Genomic DNA, 22485 nt, shown 5'->3' with positions numbered 1-22485 from the left:
CAAAAAAGAATAGTGTGTGAAGCAGAAATAGAACATACTGACTGCAGTGGCGATTTTTCCAACTCCGAAAATGGTAGTTGATGTTTAGATTCGGATGGCGATAAAGTCTCCATGAAATTACAAAGGTGCGAATAAGCGTATGTTTTCAATCATAACCAATGAAGTACACAGGAAGATGAGACAATTAACTTTCATAAAAGTTAGCAACTATTGGTCTTCCCGAATGAGATTTTCACTCTGCAGCGGAGTGTGCGCTGATATGAAACTTCCTGGCTGATTAAAACTGTGTGCTGGACCGAGACTTGCCCGCGAAAGGCAAAGGTCTCGATTTCGAGTCTCGGTCCAGCACACAGTTTTAATCTGCCAGGAAGTTTCATATCAGCGCACACTCCGCTGCAGAGTGAAAAATCTCATTCTGGAAACATCCCCCAGGCTGTGGCGAAGCCATGTCTCCGTAATAACCTTTCTTCCAGGAGTGCTGGTTCTGCAAGGTTCACAGAAGAGCTTCTGTGAAGTTTGGAAGGTAGGAGACGAGATAGTGGCAGAATTGAAGCTGTGAGGGCGTGTCGTGCGTAGTGCTTGGGTAGCTGAGATGGTAGACTATTTGCCTGCGACAGGCAAAGGTCTCGAGTTCGAGTCTCGGTTCAGCACACAGTTTTAATATGCGAGGAAGTTTCAACTGCTGGTCTTCATAGACGTACATTCGGCAAGTTAATTATTTCCAACGAAGTAAACTGCCGAGGGACAGTAATGTGACCATTTCCTAGATGTGATATGTATAGCACCCTCCTTATAACGTATGCGTACAGAGATATTTAAAGTGGAATGACTACATAACACTAATTGCAGGTAAGGCAGGTGCCACTCTGAAATTCATTGGAAAAATGCTACGGAAGTGTAATGCATCCACAGAGGAGATAGCCTACCAAACCGTCGTTTGACGAACATTTGAATATTGCTCGTCAGTGTGGGATTCGTAACAGATTGGATCGATAAAGAAAAAGGACGAATTAAAAAAAAAAACAGCAGCGCGTTTCGTGAAGGGTTCATTTAGCCGTCGCGAAAGCGGAGATGCTCATCCAATTCCAGTTGCAGATACTACAAGAGGGGCGTTGTGTATCACGATGTGGTTTACTGTTGAAATTACAAGTGTATACGCCCCAAGATGAAACAACCAATATCTTGCTCGTTTCTACATATATCTCGCGAGAAGACTGTTACGGTAAAATTATAGATATTCGAGCCCATGCGGATGCTTAACAACAAGAGCAATTGTTATTCATGCGCACATCCGCGACGGTAATAGGATAGGTGGCAAGAGATAGTGATGCACAAACTTCCACCATACATGATAAAGTGGCTTGCAGAAGATAAATGAGACTGTGCACAGTGTGACCGAAAGATACGGAAAGGCCACTGGATCTGATCGCTGCCATCGGCTTCGGAAGCCTATGCGGTGCATTTGTCTCCGTACAGTCTTGGTAAAAATGGGTTCCTAACAATCCACTTTTAAATCAGAGGCAATCTAAGGGAAACATTTAAATATGGCGCTATTCCACAAAGCTCCTTCTCCAATCAACTGCAGTAGTAACTTTCTGCGTCAACAGATGCCAATACTGTAATCACTTGCAAAATGGCCGACATCGATGTTCTTATAGACTGTGATAGGATTCTCGTATGCAGAAGATGAAATGCTCATTCATATTCATGAAAGACAGAAAAATGTCTACGATGATGCAGCCGTGGATATCAGCACTGTTAGACAATGGGTTCGTCGCTGTAGCGAAGCTGAATGTCAAACTGCGTACCGAACAGCTGGCGCAGTTGTTAGAACCCAGGACTCGCACTCCGGAGGACGACGATTCAAACCCGCATCCGTCCACCCAGATTTAGGTTTTCTGTGATTTTCCTAAATCGCTTCAGGCAAATGTCGATATGGTTCCTTTTAAAGATCACGGCCTACGTCCTTCCTTGTCCTTCCCTATTCTTCTGTAATCCGATGGGACCAATGACCTCTCTGATTGGTCCCCTCCCCCAAATGAACCAACCAACCAACAAACTCCGTTCGCCGACGAAACGCGTGACTGAAGTGACTCGACGTAACATTCGGCGAGTCGATGACATCATTCTTGGTGACTGCCGGCTGACTGCAGACGATTTGTATCGCATTACCTCCCAAAGTAAAGATTGTGTCATGGCGATTATGCAACAAGTGGTATACTCAAGGGGTTGTACAATTTGGTCGTTAACCGACCAGAATAAAAAGACAACAAAAAAGATGGAAGTGGACAGAGATTATATTGAAAAGTGTCAAAATTAATCGTCAGTATTGTGAATTCCAACCTATGTAGTATCATTTGAAATTCTTGAGAAAAAATTTAGTAGGCAGCATTACTTTTTGACTGACTCGCGTAGAAATGTGAAATCGACTTGAGAAATATTTTGTTGACAGCACTAATTACTTCGTGCGAACAAAGGGCCTGTTTTGTGTCACAAGAACGATATTTTCTGATGCTGTGCTGGCTGTGGGTGAATAGATCGTTTTATTAGAGGTATTTTATATTGTTGGAACTCATTGGACGATCCAAAATCGTATTACTTAACGGAAACACATGTTTTTTCACACCCGTCAACAAAGGTAAAAGTTTCACTTTGAAGTAATACATAAATTATGACGATATATACGCAAGAATAGAATCAACTCGATTTTATCTGTCCGACAGCTTACCGTTTATAACCACGTTTCTAAAACATCTTAAACTAAGTCATTTAAAAATAAGTAGTACTAGCTATTTAGTTGTCAGATGTGGATGGATTGGGTTGTCATTCCTGAGGTGTGCTCGAGAAAATAGCCGTTGTCTGTCCTCCATGATCTGAAAGATAATCTCGGTTGACGGTTAAAGAGTTACAGCGGCGCTGGTTAATAGATTTGTAGTTGTTCCGTTACGTTACTCAACGTCACCCTGGTGCTGACGTGTTGCATGGAGAAACCAGTGTGCTGCACCTGTCAACTGAGAAGAATAACGTATTATGGCTAGACCTGTGTTGGAAGGGAGGGGTTGTAAACGAAGTTGCATGTGGGAACTGGCCGAAAGCCCATTCTCATACTTTCATACAACCGGTTTGATGTGGTTTGCCCTCGGTTGAGGCCCTCATGCAGACATGCCTCCGATTATGTCTGCGGCAGTCTGACTACGACCTGGCCGTCAGCAGAATCCGCGCTGCTACAGGTAGGTGTCGAATGGAATGGAGCAGTTGATATTTAAGGATATTTCAAATTTTTAGGGGGCTCTGAGGGTAAATCCGACCGTTTACTGGTAGACTTCAGTACAGCAATAGCTGTAGATTATACTAAACGTTACAGGCCAGGATTCTGAGACACAGACTCTATTGGCAAGGTCGCCTTTCCGCTTCCATTGTGTTTTGTTTTTAGTAAATTATTAATGGTCGTAGTTCGATTTGTAAATTTGATTATATTCTCAAGAATGCTACTTGCGTAAATACATTATGGCATTTTTAACTAATGTCATGGAGGAGGCAACGAAATTTGAACTATCAAATTGTGTATTTGGGTAGCCTTGTAAATGATACAATAAGTAAAATTTTCTGTTACAGGCACAATTCATTTAGTGAGTAGATAATGGGCATTAATTTGTTAATAAACGGAAAAAAGTTTTGAGAGAAGTCATTCCCTTTGTGAAGTAGAGCATCGTGGGAACTGGGGAAGACGCAGGATTTTTGAAGGTACAGATGCTGATTTCAGTTGCGTACATTCATCGGGGAATTTTTAGGACTTATGTATTTATTTATTTTGCGCATTGTTATACTTGATGAAGATAGCACGCGTCAGTCTTGCAATGCCACTTCACTTATACAGGGTGGTTATAATTAAACTTTCATTACTTCAAAGGGCCACCATGAAAACGAGTAATCTTAGAATAGTGAGACTTAATGGAAATGTTTGTAAGGACATGAGGAAGAGAAATAGCGAACAAACTATTGAAACAAACATGTTTTAATTTCCACATGAGAGGATAACATTTGTTAATTTGTGTACCATGTCTACGTCCCAGGTTAAAAGCGTCGGTCAGTATGACGTCCATCTGCATGCACGACTGCCTGGAACCGCACCAGAGATACAGTTTCACAATTGTTCGCAGCACTTTTTGAACTGTGGACTATGGAATGTTCAACGTTGTGACACAGCTCGTATACTGCTTGTCCGCACATTGCGTCAAGCATTCTCAGTCATGGCAACAGTAACTTCTTCAACAATTTATGGGGCAAATGGCCGTCAGTCTCTCCCAAGGAGCAATTTCCAAACCGCTAATCAATTCAAACTTCCGAACCATGTTTTTCAACCCTCGTACGGAAAGTACCTCTCCGCGTCGATACTCACGGAAAGTAGCAGCACTATTGCCGATTTTTTTCCCCCCTCGTTGATTGTCGCATGTATAATGCCCACTGATGCTTATGTTCGGACCTACCTACGTCGCACAATGGCAAGTCATGATACGATCACTACTGACAACGCAAACCCTTCAGCGCACAGTATGAAATAGATCGTTCCTATAAAGTTGGGTACCCAAACTGTAAACAGTTGTCCGTCTACACTGGCTCAGGTAGCGAAAATTCAATCATAAGCTGCTTATAGATAGGCAAAATAAGTTCCACGTCGATTTTACGTCCTCTTGATTTAAGCCCGAACAAAAGGTGGTGATATCATCGACGCGCTGTTCTGTAGAATAAAAAGTATGTGAATGTCCACGAGGACTATTATGTAGTGAGTGTTCTTTTTAATGCACACGACTCCTTCTGCTGTCCTGCGCCCCTCTTCGCTCCAGAGTGATCAGTCACTGCTCGCCATCCTGAGACAGCAGTAACATTGTGAGAAATCTCGACTAGGGAGCTGTAAACATCCATGTATTCTATCAAGTGCCATAAGAGTATGAAGATCTGAAATTCGTCTAATTTCATATTTTTAAAGTAAAAAAGCTTTTTAATGTGATACGTTTTTAAAACGCATCAAAAAGTGTAAAATAGTTTCTTCTAACCCCTACAGATTCCTAACCCACTAAAGATAATCCTGAAACTTTGTCCTTGGGAATTTATAATTGCTATAACACAACTTCCGAGATTTAAAACGAAAGACATGAGATGCTTACGATTGATAACTGATGCATGACTAATTCACCAAAGTGCTAACAGTTTTATTGCACTGCAAATGATATGAACTTTTGCGTGATTTATCTCAATGACAGCTACTTCCCACATTCCTTACTATTATCTGTTGCATGCGCCCCACGATTTTAGTTTTAAATTTTATAAGTATTGTTACAGTTGTTAAAAATTCACAAGCACAAAGTTTCAGGACTATCTGTTTGGGGTTAGGAATCTGAAAAGGGCTGGGAGATATTATGTTATATATTTTAATCAGTTTTAAAAACGTGTTACATTAAAAATGCTCTCTATTTTAATAATTATTTTCTGCTTTTTAGTTCTGTGCGAGTGAAGTTTTTCAAACCATTTCAGACATTTTGATATTACCGCAGAAACGTGTGGCAATTTTCAGGATTATTTCAATTTCTCTTCACTTGAGTTAGCCAACGTATTGTTTACTGCTACGTATATGGCGAAAAGGTCGTGATGGTAAAAATTAGAGGGATTAGAGATTACTCCTGGGCTAACTGGCAATAGTTCTTACCACGAGTCCGTCAGCACGCAAAGTAATGTTTGCTGCCGAGCGGAAGGCGTAGTGGTAGGTGCCGGCGCCTGTAACTTCAACGCTCTGTAGCGTCGTTGGACGACGTTTTTTTCCTCAAGATACCCTCTACAACACCTCGAAGTTTGTCGCTAGATTTGTGGGAAACATTCAAGATGTACATGTAGATGTACTGTTAGTATTGCCGGATCATCAAGGTTTTGTGCAGCCGATTCTACATCTACATACATACTCCGCGATCCACCATAGGGTGCGTGGCGGAGGGTACCTCGTACCAAAACAAGCATCTTCTGTTCCTGTTCCACTCCCAAACAGAACGAGGGAAAAATGACTGCCTATATGCCTCTGTACGAGCCCTAATCTCTCTTATCTTTGTGGTCTTTCCGCGAAATGTAAGGTGGCGGCAGTAAAATTGTACTGCAGTCAGCCTCAAATGCTGCTTCTCTAAATTTCCTCAATAGCGATTCACGAAAAGAACGCCTCCTTTCCTCTAGAGACTCTCACCCGAGTTCCTGAAGCATTTCCGTAACAACCGCGTCATGATCAAACCTACCAGTAACAAACCTAGCAGCCCGCCTCTGAATTGCTTCTATGTCCTCCCTCAATCCGACCCGATAGGGATCCCAAACGCTCGAGCAGTACTCAAGAATAGGTCGTATTAGTGTTTTATAAGCGGTCTCCTTTACAGATGAACCACATCTTCCCAAAATTCTACCAATGAACCGAAGACGACTATCCGCCTTCCCCACAACTGCCATTACATGCTTGTCCCACTTCATATCGCTCTGCAATATTACGCCCAAATATTTAATCGACGTGACTGTGTCGAGCGCTACACTACTAATGGAGTATTCAAACATTACGGGATTCTTTCCAGAATGAGATTTTCACTCTGCAGCGGAGTGTGCGCTGATATGAAACTTCCTGGCAGATTAAAACTGTGTGCCCGACCGAGACTCGAACTCGGGACCTTTGCCTTTCGCGGGCAAGTGCTCTACCATCTGAGCTACCGAAGCACGACTCACGCCCGGTACTCACAGCTTTACTTCTGCCAGTACCTCGTCTCCTACCTTCCAAACTTTACAGAAGCTCTCCTGCGAACCTTGCAGGACTAGCACTCCTGAAAGAAAGGATATTGCGGAGACATGGCTTAGCCACAGCCTGGGGGATGTTTCCAGAATGAGATTTTCACTCTGCAGCGGAGTGTGCGCTGATATGAAACTTCCTGGCAGATTAAAACTGTGTGCCCGACCGAGACTCGAACTCGGGACCTTTGCCTTTCGCGGGCAAGTGCTCTACCATCTGAGCTACCGAAGCACGACTCACGCCCGGTACTCACAGCTTTACTTCTGCCAGTACCTCGTCTCCTACCTTCCAAACTTTACAGAAGCTCTCCTGCGAACCTTGCAGGACTAGCACTCCTGAAAGAAAGGATATTGCGGAGACATGGCTTAGCCACAGCCTGGGGGATGTTTCCAGAATGAGATTTTCACTCTGCAGCGGAGTGTGCGCTGATATGAAACTTCCTGGCAGATTAAAACTGTGTGCCCGACCGAGACTCGAACTCGGGACCTTTGCCTTTCGCGGGCAAGTGCTCTACCATCTGAGCTACCGAAGCACGACTCACGCCCGGTACTCACAGCTTTACTTCTGCCAGTACCTCGTCTCCTACCTTCCAAACTTTACAGAAGCTCTCCTGCGAACCTTCCATCCCCCAGGCTGTGGCTAAGCCATGTCTCCGCAATATCCTTTCTTTCAGGAGTGCTAGTCCTGCAAGGTTCGCAGGAGAGCTTCTGTAAAGTTTGGAAGGTAGGAGACGAGGTACTGGCAGAAGTAAAGCTGTGAGTACCGGGCGTGAGTCGTGCTTCGGTAGCTCAGATGGTAGAGCACTTGCCCGCGAAAGGCAAAGGTCCCGAGTTCGAGTCTCGGTCGGGCACACAGTTTTAATCTGCCAGGAAGTTCCATTACGGGATTCTTTTTCCTATTCATCTGCATTAATTTACATTTATCTATATTTAGAGTTGGCAACAGCCCTGCCGCAGTGGATACACCGGTTCCCGTCAGATCACCGAAGTTAAGCGCTGTTGGGTGTGGCCGGCACTTGGATGGGTGACCATCCAGGCCGCCATGCGCTGTCGCCATTTTTCGGGGTGCACTCAGCCTCGTGATGCCAATTGAGGAGCTACTCGACCGAATAGTAGCGGCTCCGGTCAAAGAAAACCATCGTAACGACCGGGAGAGCGGTGTGCTGACCACACGCCCCTACTATCCGCATCCTCAGCTGAGGATGATACGGCGGTCGGATGGTCCCGATGGGCCACTTGTGGCCTGAAGACGGAATGCTATATATAGCGTTCGGTGCTATTCTCTACACCAATCACAAATCCTGTCCAAGACATCTTATATCCTCCTACAGGCACTCAACGACGACACCTTCCCGTACACCACAGCATCATCAGCAAACAGCCGCACATTGCTATCCACCCTATCCAAAAGATCATTTATGTAGATAGAAAACAACAGCGGACCTACCACACTTCCCTGGGGCACTCCAGATGATACCCTCACCTCCGATGAACACTCACCATCGAGGACAACGTACTGGGTTCTATTACTTAAGATGTCTTTGAGCCACTCACATACTTGGGAACCAATCCCATATGCTCGTACCTTAGTTAGGAGTCTGCAGTGGGGCACCGAATCAAACGCTTTCCGGAAGTCAAGGAGTATGGCATCCGTCTGATACCCTTCATCCACGGTTCGCAAGATTTCGTGTGAAAAAGGGCGAGTTGCGTTTCGCACGAGCGATGCTTTCTAAAGCCGTGCTAATTTCAGATACATTTCGTGATTGTTGTTCTCGAATAGTGCGAACGCTCGAATGCATTTAACGAGCAGCCGAAAGTCGCTCAGGAACGAGTTTGTAGCCTTTCGGCACCGCTGGTAGGCAGGTTTCGCAGGGACTGGTGCCCGGTTTTCGCGGCGAGCAGACAGACAAGGTCCCCCTCTGGGCCGTGATTCGTATAAAGGCACAGACGACACTAGACACGCTTGCTACGGAATTAGCCGGGGCGCTCGGTGTGGCTAACTGTTGCTCGGCGCGCTTTATGAACTATAAAAGCGGAACGGAACGAGCGGCGACCGCGCGGGAGGGCGAGCCAAGACAGAGCGACGCGCGAAGCCTAAACTTAGGTCGCACCATTACCGCAGCCGCCCACGGCGCCACGCTCGCCAAGCGCGCGTGACGAATCCCGACTCCCTATTCCACTTCTTTTTGCGGAGGCCGCGTTTTATTTGCTTTCCGCCGCGCGGCCAAAAAGAAGGCGACGCGGCGCCGAGACGCGGCTGTGTGTTTAAAATGTCGCCGCAGCCGCGTAATAATTCACCGCTCTCTCCGGCGGACGCGCCCTGCTCTTTGCTCCGCTGTTTGTTTTTGCTCCACTAAATCTGCGGCGACGTGGGACGTCTGTAGCGCTGAGTGGAGCTGCTCGAGACGACGCGCCGCCTGTCACTGCGGCTGCCCGTCTGAAGTCTTCTCTGGCCTCGCTTGTTTAGCAGCATACGCCACGCGTCCAACTTGAAATGTGGGGCAGACTTTGTACGTGATACAAATGTAATGCGTTGGCGTCTAATGCGGGATTGGCCTGTTACACTAAACAGCCTCATTAATGTGACCACCTGCCAAAGGCCTGATTAACCACCTATTGCTGCGCGGACTGCTGCTGCACGCGCAGGAAGAGTCAGGGAGGTTGTGGAAGGTACCGACAGGGACGTGGAGCCATGCCAACTCCACTGCCGTGGCCAGCTGCTGTATGTTACTCGGTCGAGGATCCGTGGCGCGAACAGCCAGTTCGACGTGGTCCTACAGATCCTCGACTGCGTTTAAATCCGGTGAGGTGGCCGGGGCGGTACCTTAAACTCATCCGGGTGATCTTCGAGCCACGCACATACACTACGAGCTACGAGGGGCGTTTAAGAAGTCTGTGCAAAGTCCGAGAGATGACACAACCGTCCTGTATCGAGGTCATGTTTGTATTGTATTGTATTGTATTGTATGTTAACCCGGGGCCTAGAAACGACGGAGAGGCTCCGTCCCCGCCGCAGCCGCAGTGGTCCACAATCCCACGACGATACCGCAGTCCACGTCACCCCTCCGCCACCCCACACCAAACCCAGAATTATTGTGCGGTTCGGCCCCCGGTGGACCCCCCAGAGAACGTCTCACACCAGACGAGTGTAACCCCTATGTTTGCGTGGTAGAGTAATGGTGGTCTACGCGTACTTGTAGGACTTGTTCGCGCAGCAATATCCGACATAGTGTAGCTGAGGCGGAATACGGGGAACCAGCCCGCATTTGCCGTGGCAGACGGAAAACCGCCTAAAAACCATCCACAGACTGGCCGGCTCACCGGACCTCGACACAAGTCCGCCGGGCGGATTCGTGCTGGGGACCAGGCGCTCCTTCCCACCCGGAAAGCCGTGCGTTAGACCGCAAGGCCAACCGGGCAGGCGAGGTCATGTTTAGTTAGTTTCATCTTTGGAAAGAACGCAAACCAAGTTTCAGCCATATTGGTCTATTTCTTTGTGTTTGCGTTTGTGAATCAAGGAAGTCGAGTGACTGTCAAAAAATGGACGAAAAAGAATTTCGTGTGGTGATTAAACATTACTTTATGAAAGGCCAAACGCCTCAGGAGACTAAAGAGAAGCTTGATAAACATTACGGTGACTCTGCACCTTCGATTAGGACAGTTCATAAGTGGTTTCAAAATTTTTGAAGTGGCCATATGGGCACAAGTGATGCTGAACGTTCTGGACGCCCTGTGGAGGTTATGACTTCAGAAATCACTGATAAAATCCATGATTTGATGATGGATGACAGAAGAGTTAAGGTGCGTGAGATTGCTAGTCCTGTGGGCATCTCGAATGAAAGGGTACATAATATTTTGCATAAACATTTGGACCTGAGAAAGCTACCCGCAAGATGGGTTCCGCTATTGCTCACGCTTGACCAAAAACGGAATCATGAGAAGTGTTGGAAGGATGGTTTGCAGCTGTTCAGGAAGAATTCGCAGGACTTTGAGCATCGTTTCGTCACTGTGGATGAAACATAGATACATGACTATACTCCTGAGACCAAACAACAAGCTAAACACTGGGTTACCAAGAAGAATCTGCACCAAAAAAGGCGAAGACCATTCCTTCGGCCGGAAAGGTTATGGCGCCGGCCGCGGTGGTCTCGCGGTTCTAGGCGCGCAGTCCGGAACCGTGCGACTGCTACGGTCGCAGGTTCGAATCCTGCCTCGGGCATGGATGTGTGTGATGTCCTTAGGTTAGTTAGGTTTAAGTAGTTCTAAGTTCTAGGGGAATGATGACCACAGCAGTTGAGTCCCATAGTGCTCAGCGCCATTTGAACCATTTTGAATTTGAAAGGTTATGGCGACTGTCTTTTGGGATTCGCAAGGGATAATCCTCATCAACTATCTGGAAAAGGGTAAAACTATTAAAGGCTCATATTTTTCATCGTTATTGGACCGTTTGAAAACCGAGCTGCAAGAAATACGCCGGCGATTGGACCGCAAAAAGTCCTTTTCCATCACGACAATGCACCAGCACACACTTTAGCAGTTGTGGTTGCAAAATTAATGGAAATAGGATTCCAACTCGTTTCACATCCCCCCTATTCCCCAGACTTGGCTCCCTCGGACTACTATTTGTTCCCCAATTTGAAGAAATGGCTGGTGGGACAAAGATTTTATTCAAACGAGGAGGTGATTGCAGCAACTAATAGGTATTTTGCAGACTTGGACAATTCCTATTATTCGAAAGGCATCGACAAATTAGAACAACGTTGGACGAAGTTTGTAAGTCTAAAGGGAGGCTATGTCGAAAAACAGAAAAGCTTTACCCCACACACGTAAGTAGTTTTTATTTTTGCATGGACTTCTCAAACGCTCCTCGTATGTGACCTGTTGCATTGTCCTGCTGGTAGAACCCATCGTGCCGAGGAATAGCAAATTGCATGTATGGGTGAACATGGTCCCTAAGGATAAATGCATTCTTGTGTTAATCCATTGTGCCTTCGAGAATGACTATATCGCCCAGGAAATGCCACGAAAACATTCCCCAGACCATAACTCTCCCTCCCCCGGCCAGGATCCTTCTGACGATTGTCATCTGTCCTGTGAAGCATAAATGTGATTCATCTGAAAAGGCTGCCTCTCGCCACACGGTGGACGTCCAGTTGGAGTGCAGTATTGTTGACAAATTCCAGACTCCATCATCGATGAACAAGTCAGCGTGCGTGCATGAACCAGGCGCCTGCTGTGGAGGTCCATATGCAGCAACGTTTGCTGAACGGTCGTTGAGGAGACACTTTTGATAAACCCCTTGGTTCATTTGGACTCAACCCTCCAGTGCTAGTTCTGCCACCTGCCATCCATGCACGTTGTTGTCGAAATAAAGGCGGCGGTCACGTAAACTTGGCTGGACCGTGTAGTTACCATATTGACACATCCATCTACAGGGTGCGTAAAAAAAATGTATACAAACTTTGACGCGTTATAGAAAATTTATTTCCCGTTCTACAATGTTAAATTTCTGGAAATGGAAAGATTAAATTCCAATTGGAAAAATAAATGTACTTTGCAAATGTGATTAATGTTCAGACTGGTGGCCTTCAGCATCAATACATTTCTGAGTACGAGTCACCACTGATTCCCTACATCGTACAAAAGTGTCCAATGAGATCTCTGCGCACACCGCCAGAATCTCATTCCAAAGTGTGTCCAGGTTACGTGGAAGGAGCATATAGAGGGTCTATACAAGGGCGATGTTCTTCAGGACAATATTATGGAAATGGAAGAGGATGTACATGAAGGTGAAATGGGAGATATGATACTGCGTGAAGAGTTTGACAGAGCACTGAAAGACCTAAGTCGAAACAAGGCCCCGGGAGTAGACAACATTCCATTAGAACTACTGATAGCCTTGGGAGAGCCAGCCCTGACAAAACTCTACCATCTGGCGAGAAAGATGTATGAGACAGGCGAAATTCCCTCAGACTTCAAGAAGAATATAATAATTCCAATCCCAAAGAAAGCGGGGGTTGACAGATGTGAAAATTATCGAACTATCAGTTTAATAAGCCACGGCTGCAAAATACTAACGCGAATTCTTTACAGACGAATGGAAAAACTGGTAGAAGCCGACCTCGGGGAAGATTCGTTTGGATTCCGTAGAAATGTTGGAACACGCGAGGCGATACTGATCCTACGACTTGTCTTAGAAGCTACGTTTCTAGCATTTATAGACAGAGAAAGCTTTTGACAATGTTGACTGGAATACTGTCTTTCAAATTCTGAAGGTGGCAGGGGTAAAATACAGGGAGCGAAAGGCCATTTACAATTTATACAGAAACCAAATGGCAGTTATAAGAATCGAGGGGCATGAAAGGGAAGCAGTGGTTGGGAAGGGAGTGAGACAGGGTCGTTGCCTATCCCCGATGTTATTCAATCTGTATATTGAGCAAGCAGTAAAGGAAGCAAAAGAAAAGTTCGGAGTAAGAATTAAAATCCATGGAGAAGAAATAAAAACTTTGAGGTTCGCCGATGCCATTGTAATTCTGTCAGAGACAGCAATGGACCTGGAAGAGCAGGTGAACGGAATGGACAGTGTCTTGAAAGGAGGATATAACATGAACATCAACCAAAGCAAAACGAGGATAATGGAATGTAGTCGAATTAAATCGGGTGATGCTGAAGGTATTAGTTTAGGAAATGAGACGCTTAAAGTAGTAAATGAGTTTTGGTATTTGGGGAGCAAAATAACTAATGATGATCGAAGTAGAGAGGATATAAAATGTAGACTGGCAATGGCAAGGAAGGCGGTTCTGAAGAAGAGAAATTTGTTAACATTGGGTATAGATTTAAGTGTCAGGAAGTCTTTTCTGAAAGTATTTGTATGGAGCGTAGCCATGTACGGAAGTGAAACGTCGACGATAAATAGTTTGGACAGAAAGAGAATAGAAGCTTTCGAAATGTAGTGCTACAGAAGGATGCTGAAGATTAGATGGGTAGATCACATAACTAATGAGGAGGCATTGAATAGAATTGGGGAGAAGAGAAATTTGTGGGTGAACTTGACTAGTAGATGGTTGGTAGGACATGTTCTGAGGCATCAAGGGATCACCAATGTAGTATTGGAGGGCAGCGTGGATGGTAAAAACCGTAGAGGGAGACCAAGAGATGAATACACTAAACAGATTCAGAAGGATGTAGGATGCAGTAGGTACTGGGAGATGAAGCTTGCACAGGATAGAGTAGCATGGAGAGCTGCATCAAACCAGTCACTGGACTGAAGACCACAACAACAACATGTAAAGGGGCTATCAAAAAGTTTTTCGTTTGACATAGGCTTAGTTTCGCATAAGCTGGCAAAGTTTTGTAACAGTATTTAAAAATTAATTTAACATGCGAATATTGTGCAGTCTTTTTTTTTCTTCGCATAGTTAATGGGATTCGTTAGGTGCTTCCGGCGTGGCCCCGGCCGAGCGACTGAGAAATATCAATAACTCCCTCGTCACTTGACATATCGATTTGGGCTTGCTTCCTCGAAGTGTGTCTTGTTTGTAAGCAAACTTTTTCTATTCGCTCGGTACCTGCTGTTTACAACAGTAATGCCCACTTCACTCGTCAGCCTCTTTTTGCATTCAGAACTGCTGCGTTCCGTCACAGCTTTGTTTCTTGTACTAGTGTCAGTAGAATGGTAACTGTAATACAGAGCAGTATTAATAGGATTAAGAAGAATTGGTCGATATTCGCCACTTGTATGGTTTCAGTGAATGCAATGGAAGCGCGGCATAGCGTCGCTATGCTGAGCTGTTCCCATTGGCTACGTCAGCCACATCACTGTACTTTCGCATTACTCTGTCATTTGTGTTGTACATTTTGGTCATTGAATATTACAGTCTTTTTCACTTCGAACCGAATAATCATAATTACATTATTTTTCTGTAACGAGGCACCCGTGACCATGGTTCCCTTACATCAAAATATTCAGAAAATATTCTTGGACACCCTCCGAAATTTTATCGACTTAGTTGTGCTTCACCTTGTATATCTAAGACAACGGACAAAAACAACTCACGGATGCTGATGACGCCGCCATTTAGCGCCCATAACCACTAATAATAATAATAATAATAATAATCATTATAAATCCGTTCCGTGATCCGCGGCATGTTCCCTTTTTAAAAGCAGTTGATTTATCCACTACTGGCTTGCTAGGCCTATCGCAGCTTCACCAGAGCCCCGTTAGCCGTCACGTTTCAGGGTTCCCATAGGGCCTTCCCAGCTACCGTAGCGGTCCTGGGGCACACGAAGTCCCCGCTGTACATCGCCCCTATAGGCAATCCCCTACTTTGTGCCGTTGCCCATCTCCCACGACTTGGACGAGGGGTTGGACTTACGGGAGACAGACCCAGCCAGTGGCTGGAAACTATCCAAGATGATGATGATCATCATCATTATAAAAGAATTCACTTGATACGTTGAAAATAATTGTAAATTCAAGCATCTGCACGTTGCGAGGATGGTGCAGAACGGCAGAAAATGCTTAAGGAGAGTAGAATATTGTTCAGTGTACATAAAGTGCAGTTCCACTCTCCTTGGCTTCGTGTAAGAAGGTACAGAGCAGCGATATTACTTGGTGTCGCATCATCCTGTGACTTAACAAGTGGATCGCTCCATATTGTCTTAAGTATTTGCCTACCACGGCAGACATTCCAGTTAAGAAATTCACGTCAGAATTGCTGCCACAATATCATCTTGCGGACTGTTGACAAGTATTTTCACTTTTAGGTAATAATCGTTTCGCGTCTAGCCGATAAGTTATAGAGGATGATGATACTGGTCTTTCTCAGCCACTCTTCAGAGGTTCAAATGGCTCTGAGCACTATGCGACCTAACTTCTGAGGTCATCAGTCGCCTAGAACTTAGAACTAATTAAACCTAAGTAACCTAAGGACATCACACACATCCACGCCCGAGGCAGGATTAGAACCTGCGACCGTAGCGGTCGCTCGGCTCCAGACTGTAGCGCCTAGAACTGCACGGCCACTCCGGCCGGCTCTTCAGAGGAACACATCGAAGGATAGACGGGTTGGTCAGAAACAGTGTGAAAAGCTTGTAAGGGTGTTGCAGGGTAGGTTGTGCTAAGAAATAATTGTTAAGAAAAAAAATTGATACGTTGCGCCCTTTCCGAGTTAATTAGCATTGAGGTTAGCCAGTCAGGCGGTTGCACGCGTGAACTCAAACGTCCCACTAGATACAATGAGCGTCGGTTGTTCTCATAGCGTAGATGACAGCGCACGGACTGCTCAGCCTTTCGCTCGGGTTCAGTTCTTTCTACCGTCCCATGTCCAATTTTTGTATCGCTCTCTTGTTCAGTTTTAGGAAACTAAACAAAGAACATGTTTGGCGATATTGCCTCTGGTGGGCCGATTGAATTTGCACTCACAACGGCATGGCTGGAAAAATTCAATGTTAACTAATTCGGAATCGGCGCAAGTATTGAACTGTTTCCTTAATAATTATTTCTCAGCACAACTTACCATCCACACCTCTGACAAGGTTTTCAGGCTATTTCTCACCACTCTGTACAGGTAAAGCCGAATGGTAGCATTGGCTGAAGACTTAGTGTGGTTCAGCCGCATAATTAGAAAGTTCTTCACATACAGTTGCAACTTTATTTCGCGGAGAACGTTGTATCTAAAGCGCGTATGTTGGGTGCAAGTGACTATGATGAGGCAATGTAGAATTTTCGGTAATGTTTGTATTGTTCTTCAGAAAGATTGAGCAGATGATGAATCCTGGTGCTGGCATCTACCCAGTTCTTCTCGAATAGCACCGAAGGACCTCCGAGCTTAATGATAGGCTGATCACCGTCAACAGAACTGTATGCCTACAGACTTCAGAGGAAGCTGAATCGCATCCAAGATTGGAAAGCAATTGCACACTAGAGAGTCTAGCACACTTCTGCCTTCGATTTTGAACGGCGGACAAGGCACCAACATTGGTCAATGTAGAGGCGCAAGCGTGTTACCTGGTCAGACGAATTGCATTCCTACATGTGAGTGTTGCGCGGTGTCGTGTTAATCGAAGGCCTTAGACAGTCTTTCGTGGAATCGGCGTCCAGCAAGTGATCGAATATGGGGGGAAGCATCACAATGCTCTACAAATGTTTCAACTGGACAGATAAGAATCTTTTTGTTGATATGACTTGTTCCTTAGATCATAGAGCTGTGTGAGAAGGATTTTCGCTTGGTCGTTCGTCTTAATGATAACAGTAATGTTGTCTGCCCTGTCCGTCACAATACCTGGTCTAAAAATGTGGGTGGATGACACGAGGAACAGACATTAGACGCACACGTGTGGATAGTCCGCAGAGTCCCTGATTTTGTGGGCAACGTTGAAATACGCTCGGTCTGAAACAAAGCACCAAACGTCAATGAAAGTATCTCCGCTGTTTGCTCGAATTGTTGTGGTAGTACTGTGTGTGCATTGATGTCTATAAAATCACGGTCTCCTGCAAACTATATCACATCATACAGCTGTTGTTATGTAGGACCATTGATGTGTTAGGCGTTGCATGTAGGAGACTCCTCATTCCCCTTCTCTCTCTATCTCTCTCTCTCTCTCTCTCTCTCTCTCTCTCTCTCTCTCTCTGTTCCTCAAGAGTTACAGAATATAGGTAATAATGCTTGGTCTTTGAGGCTGGCACCGTGTTAAGAGTATCCAAACACTTTTGTATAAAATATTGTGGATAGCTTAACGGGTTTTGATTTGTTATGACATGTTTTGGGATCCTGCTTCGGCATAGATTTTATTGCCACTGTGTGTCTCAAATGGTATTTTTCGGTCATTCATAAGAAAGGCGTGTGATTCAAAGCTGTGACTCGCGGTTCAAATGGCTCTGAGCACTATGGGACTTAACATCTTAGGTCATCAGTCCCCTAGAACTTAGAATTACTTAAACCCAACTAACCTAAGGACATCACACACATCCATGCCGGAGGCAGGATTCGAACCTGCGACCGTAGCGGTCGCGCGTTCCAGACTGAAGCATCTAGAACCGTGCGGCCACAAAGGCCAGCTGTAACTCGCGGTTCTGACCGTCATCGCAAAGGCGGGGTGGAATGTGGAGGGGCTGTGATGATCTTCCCATCATGGGACGCTTAACACTGATGTTGGACAGAATTGTGGTGAAATTGGGTGCCAGTGTGACCACATTAGCCGGCCGAAGTGGCCGAGCGGTTCTAGGCGCTTCAGTCTGGAACCGCGCGACCGCTACGGTCGCAGGTTCGAATCCTGCCTCGGGCATGGATGTGTGTGATGTCCTTAGGTTAGTTGGATGTAAGTAGTAGTTCTAAGTTCTAGGGGACTGATGACCTCATATTTTAAGTCCCATAGTGCTCAGAGCCATTTGAACCATTTTTTTGACAACATTACTCCACTTACCACGTCACATGAACTTCTGAGCTTTGGCCTTTTTTCGGCATGTGTCGACGCCTTGCTGTCTGAAGCGTCGTCGAGCCCTGACGTGACGTCACAGGGCGCCACGCTTTTGCACCATTACAGAAGATGATTGTAGTCCTCTTCGAGCTATTTGTCACTCTTATGAGTTGCAATGGGAGACAGTTGCGGGGCTTCGAAAAAGTGCGCAGTGTATTTAGCTCTCAGGCCTATTTGCTCACTAAAGTTTACTAACTATTGATTTTGGATGCTAAGCATTTATTTTCATGTTTCAATCAGCCTTGAAGTGGTGGCTTCATCACTGTTTGTAAATTGATAAGGTTGCTTTTTATCAGAAATCGGTCGTTAGTAAATTGTAATGTAAAAGTGAAACTCATAACTGCATATTATACAGAGTCTATCAAATAGAATCATCCGATTTGGCACGTCTATATTTATGAAACTAATAAACATATACGATTAATTTTGTTTTTGATGAACGGGAAACTCAAAAAGTTTTTTTTTTCATAGGTGTTCAATATTGCCCCCCATGAGCTGCACGGCGCATGACAATGCGGTATTCAAATTGTTACCACACCAGACCACAGCAAGCATGTCTTGGTTTGAGCTTCCACAGCTGCTGTTACGCGATGTCTCGATTCATTCATTGTTGTTCGTAACGGAGACGTAAAACGGAGGCATATAAACTCCCACAAGAAATAATCACATACAGACAGGTCCGGTGACCTTGGGGGCCAGTAATGTAAGGCTGAATGATTTGGTCCAGTGTGACCGATCCACCGTTCAGTAATTCTTTGATTTAAAAATTCCCGCACTTCCAGATGCCAGTGTGGCTGTGCCCCATCCTGTTGGTAAATGAAGTCGTTCGAATCAGTCTCCAACTGTGGGAAAAGAAAGTTTCATGCATATCGAGACATGCGCTTCCTGTAACAGGCAAAGAAAAGTGGACCACATTCATGTTCTGGTGAAACTGCACAAAACACATTAAATTTTGGAGAGTCCCTCTCTCATGTTGTACAACGTCATGTGGTTGTTCCGTACCCCATAATCTCACATTATAACAGTTCACCTTTCGATTTAAATGGAATGTTGCCTCGTCACTAAACACTAAGCGTGGCAGAAAACTGTCATTCTCCATCTTGCCAAGAACGAAATTACAGAACTCCACACATTATTTTTTGTCACCTTCACGAAGAGTTTGCAGTAGCTGAAATTTGTATGGTTTTCATGTGTAAACGTTGACGCAACTCACGACAGACGGACATTGGGCGCATGTTGAGCTGTCGAGCTTTACGTCGAGCGGATTTCTGAGGACTCGTGAAACTAAGGCGAATGAGTTCGACGTCAGTATCTGACACTCAGGGATGGTTCGGCGATTTGCCTTTACACAAACAAGTTTCTCGGAATTGTTCATGCCATCGCCTAGTTCTCTGTGCTGTAGCAGGATCCACACAATACCTAGTACGAAAGTCACGTTGAACAGTTATTACTGACCCGCACTGCGCAATACGTACAACACGAAACGTTCTCTGTTGTCCCGACACCATTTTTACTAGATTGCAACTGGGCGCACACTGCTGTTACCTAGCGGGAACCATGTAAAATTCGAAAACAGTACTTTGTTCACGCACATATCTCTAATGACATAATAGTTATGGTTCTTTTTTTAAATCGGATGATTCTTTTTGATACACCCTGTATTACGATTACTTGCTTTTGCTCCGCACCACCACGGCAAATGTAACCAATATTCAGTATGTCTTGTTCTCTGGAAACGAATCACTGAGTCAGCCACAATTCCGATTGGTAAACGGGATGTGCTTACACTGAGTATCGATCAGGACGTGCGTGCCGCACCCAGCCCCCAGGCAGGACTTTGAACCTGCGACTGCATATCGCTGGCGCCTCGGCTAGTCCCGTGTAGTCGGACGTGATCATCAGGACTGACTAATAAATGAAGCTAAATTGTGCCGGGGGACTCTTTAATTGCACCGCCGACCAGCAAGCCACTTAGTTTAGATTTGCAGACGAGCGCAAGTAGTTTATGCTATGTTGATGAATAGAGGCGGCGGAGCTTTGATACTGGAAGATGGAGCCGACGGATTAATAACTGCAAAATACGAACCCGGAGAACGTGATAGAGGTTAATGCTTGACTCTTAACTCTTGTTCAAATGCACTTGGTCTCTCTGTTTGTGTGTACAGTAATCCTCTGGCAGCAATTTCGATTTCAAGCCATCTCGCCTTTAAATTTTTAAAATATTTTACTTAAACTGATTTAAAATATTCTAATAGCGGCATCGTTGTTGACGATGGCTGTCAGAGGCATGCAGCCGCAGTGTAAGACCACAGACTTTCTCGGGCTGCACTTGATGATGCTCATTATTGATAGAACGTACATGATCGATTTGAAACTCACGTTCCCTCTTCAGATGTATATGGAAAACCAATCGCATCAATATCGATTCAGTGAAATATTTACGTGCATGGATAGCCTATAACGAAACCCATCCTAACATGCCACTTAACCATGCGCGTCAAATCGATGTTTATTTTGTTTTACAATGCATACGAAAAGCAAACTGACCATAAAGCGTGCCATCTTATTTAGACTTTTCATCCTCCAAACTGTCCAGGCGAAACCACAGATTATTATTATTATTATTACTATAGTAAAGTCACGCTCACTTATGCTCTGAAAGTTAATGAGTCTAAATAAGAGTGTTGTACATATAAAATCCTTGATCTTTCTGAACCTAATATTTCATAAATAAGTAAGAAAAGGTCATGTGTAAAATAAGAAGCTACGTAAAGAACCAGCGGTTTGAGCACAGTAGGTTATCTTATGCTTCCTCCAACCCAAGTAGTGTATCACAGATGTGAACACACATTGTGTGTTCCTACCGACTGTAACTATAAATTAAACTGACAAAAATGACAGCATTACCGCCACGACGAAAAGGCGTAGCTTGCTTGGTTCTGATTTGGTGTTCTTAACAGTTGGTGCCCTCATAACGACTCCAAATAAGCGGGAAATGTCGCAGTTTACGATTATTATCTTACGGGCGCAATTATGAAATGAACTCCAGAATGAGATTTTCACTCTGCAGCGGAGTGTGCGCTGATATGAAACTTCCTGGCAGATTAAAACTGTGTGCCCGACCGAGACTCGAACTCGGGACCTTTGCCTTTCGCGGGCAAGTGCTCTACCATCTGAGCTACCGAAGCACGACTCACGCCCGGTACTCACAGCTTTACTTCTGCCAGTATCTCGTCTCCTACCTTCCAAACTTTACAGAAGCTCTTCTGCGAACCATGCAGAACTAGCACTCCTGAAAGAAAGGATATAGCGGAGACATGGCTTAGCCACAGCCTGGGGGATGTTTCCAGAATGAGATTTTCACTCTGCAGCGGAGTGTGCGCTGATATGAAACTTCCTGGCAGATTAAAACTGTGTGCCCGACCGAGACTCGAACTCGGGACCTTTGCCTTTCGCGGGCAAGTGCTCTACCATCTGAGCTACCGAAGCACGACTCACGCCCGGTACTCACAGCTTTACTTCTGCCAGTATCTCGTCTCCTACCTTCCAAACTTTACAGAAGCTCTTCTGCGAACCATGCAGAACTAGCACTCCTGAAAGAAAGGATATAGCGGAGACATGGCTTAGCCACAGCCTGGGGGATGTTTCCAGAATGAGATTTTCACTCTGCAGCGGAGTGTGCGCTGATATGAAACTTCCTGGCAGATTAAAACTGTGTGCCCGACCGAGACTCGAACTCGGGACCTTTGCCTTTCGCGGGCAAGTGCTCTACCATCTGAGCTACCGAAGCACGACTCACGCCCGGTACTCACAGCTTTACTTCTGCCAGTATCTCGTCTCCTACCTTCCAAACTTTACAGAAGCTCTTCTGCGAACCATGCAGAACTAGCACTCCTGAAAGAAAGGATATAGCGGAGACATGGCTTAGCCACAGCCTGGGGGATGTTTCCAGAATGAGATTTTCACTCTGCAGCGGAGTGTGCGCTGATATGAAACTTCCTGGCAGATTAAAACTGTGTGCCCGACCGAGACTCGAACTCGGGACCTTTGCCTTTCGCGGGCAAGTGCTCTACCATCTGAGCTACCGAAGCACGACTCACGCCCGGTACTCACAGCTTTACTTCTGCCAGTATCTCGTCTCCTACCTTCCAAACTTTACAGAAGCTCTTCTGCGAACCATGCAGAACTAGCACACGG

The 22485-nt window shown here is 45.4% G+C and overlaps 1 protein-coding gene and 1 pseudogene across 3 annotated transcripts in view; both read left to right on the top strand.

Annotated features, from left to right (window-relative positions):
• The window catches only part of LOC124545307 (homeobox protein PKNOX1-like), a 723840-nt gene that overhangs the window by 212389 nt on the left and 488966 nt on the right, over positions 1-22485 (top strand). The window lies entirely within an intron of this gene.
• LOC124546188 lies at positions 7746-7863 on the top strand (annotated as a pseudogene).

The sequence above is a fragment of the Schistocerca americana genome, chromosome 8, assembly GCF_021461395.2.
Source record: "Schistocerca americana isolate TAMUIC-IGC-003095 chromosome 8, iqSchAmer2.1, whole genome shotgun sequence".
Lineage (NCBI taxonomy): Eukaryota > Metazoa > Arthropoda > Insecta > Orthoptera > Acrididae > Schistocerca > Schistocerca americana.
The sequence above is the reverse complement of the archived record's forward strand: the minus strand, read 5'-3'. Positions and strand labels throughout refer to the sequence as shown.